We start from the raw sequence: 2,192 nt of genomic DNA on the forward strand, positions 1-2,192 counted from the left end.
CCCCCCCCAGGTGCCTGTCGGGGCCTGGGTTTCAGCTGTCCACACCACAGCAGTGGGCAACGAGCTTAAAGCCCTTGATGGCTCTGGGCGCTGACTCTCACCAGTGGCTATGGATGAAGTCACAGGCGGAGTCATGTAAATTCTTGAGTAATGATAAGTGTAGATAATGTGAAGGACCCACTTATAAGGATTACTGTTAATAAAATAATGGCTAGGGATACTTCATAGGAGATTGTCTAGGCAACTGCTTTTAGGGCTCCAATTAATGCTTACTTTGAATTTGAAGCCCATCCTGATCAGACGATGGAATAGACTGCTAGGCTAGATATATCTGGTATAAATAGGAGTCCTAGGTTTATGTTGATTAGAGATTGGTATGGGTAGTTGGGTTCATGTAGTTAGGGCGATGGTAAGGGCTAGAACAGGGGCAATAGTAAATAGGAATACAGAGGATGTAAGTGGATATAGGGGATCTTCGATGAATAGTTTTACTGCATCTGCGATGGGTTAAAGAAGTCTATAGGGTCCAACAATATTAGGGCCTTTACATAGTTGTATATATATCCTAGGACTTTCCATTCAATGAGTGTAAGGAAGGCTACTGCTAGGAGGATGGGAATGATTACAGTAACTAGGTTTATAATGAACACTGTTAAAAAGAGGAATTGAACTTCTGAATTAGAAAGGCTTAAATTAAATGCAGTTACTGGACTCTGCCATCTTAACATGCCCTCATTTTGGGCTGAGATTGAACAATCTGTGTCATGCAGATGACACAACCCTGCTTGCTGAAACCGAGGAGGACCAGAAGCACTTGCTGCAGAAGGTCAAGGACTGCAGCCTTCAATGTGGATTGAAGTTCAACATTAAGAAAGCAAAGATTCTCACCACTGGGCCCATTGGCAGCACCATGATAGATGGTGAAGAGACTGAGATTGTTCACAGCTTTAGTCTGCTTGGCTCCACAATCAACACTCTTGGCGCCAGCAGCCAGGAAACTAAATGATGTATTGCACTGGGAAAGACTGCTATCAGATACCTCTCCAAAGTACTGAGGAGCAATGATGTCAGTCTGGAGACTAAAATGCACCTGATACAGGCCATGGTCTTTGTAATCACTTGTTATGCATCAGAGAGCTGGACAATGACAAGGGAGAATAGAAGGAGAATTGATGCCTTTGAGCTCTGGTGTTGGAGAAGAGTATTGAATATACCATGGACTGCTAACAGAATGAACAGGTTCATTCTAGAGAGGTTAAACCAGGCTGCTTCTTGGAGGCAAGGATTCTGAAGCTCCATCGGACATACTCTGGACATGTTGCAAAAAGGGACCAGTCCTTGGAGAGGGAAATCATGCTTGGGAGGGTAGAGGGACAGTGCAGGAGAAGAAGACCCTTGATGAGATGGATTGATTCAGTGACTGGGGTAATGGGGGCGAGTGTGTCAGAGACAGTGAGGCTGGCACAGAATAGAACAGGGTTTAGGGCTGTTGCACGTAGGGTCACTATGAGTCATGGGCGACTCAATGGCACATAACAACAACAATCTTTACTAATCGAGTTTCTCAAAGGATTTGTCCAGTATACAGATTGAATAAGTATGGAGAAATGATACAACCCTGATGCACCCCTTTCCTGATGTGAAGCCATGCAATGTTCTCTTGTTCTGTTCAAACAACTGCTTCTTGGTCTAAGTATAAGTTCACTCTGTATGTTGAACAAATAATTGGAGAAGCTTGACTATGTGAAGAAGAACATAGCATCAACAACATGTGTTATGCATATGACACAACTTTACTTGCTATACGTGAAGACTTGAACGCTTTCAACATTTTAATAAAACAAGAAATCCATACCAATAGGTAAGATCATGATCATTGGAGAAAAGACTGAAGTTGTCAATGATTTCATTTCACTTGGATTCACAGTCAACACTCATGGTAGCAACAGTCTAGAGAAATCAACAGATTTTCTGCATTGGGGAAATCTCTGCTGTCAAGGAAGGACCTCTCAAGCCATAGTATTTTCAATTGCTTCCTAGCAATCTGAGAGCTCTGGTGACCTAGTGGCAAGAAGATGCGCTGCAATCCCAAAGGCATGTGGTTCGAATCCACCAGCTTCTCTGTGGGAGAAGGATGGGCAATCTCCTCTCTTACAATTAACTGTCCCTGAAAACCCACTGGAGGGTCAGCT

The sequence above is a fragment of the Elephantulus edwardii genome, unplaced genomic scaffold, assembly GCF_000299155.1.
Source record: "Elephantulus edwardii isolate Elephantulus edwardi_28Jun2011 unplaced genomic scaffold, EleEdw1.0 scaffold00009, whole genome shotgun sequence".
In the NCBI taxonomy this organism is placed as follows: domain Eukaryota; kingdom Metazoa; phylum Chordata; class Mammalia; order Macroscelidea; family Macroscelididae; genus Elephantulus; species Elephantulus edwardii.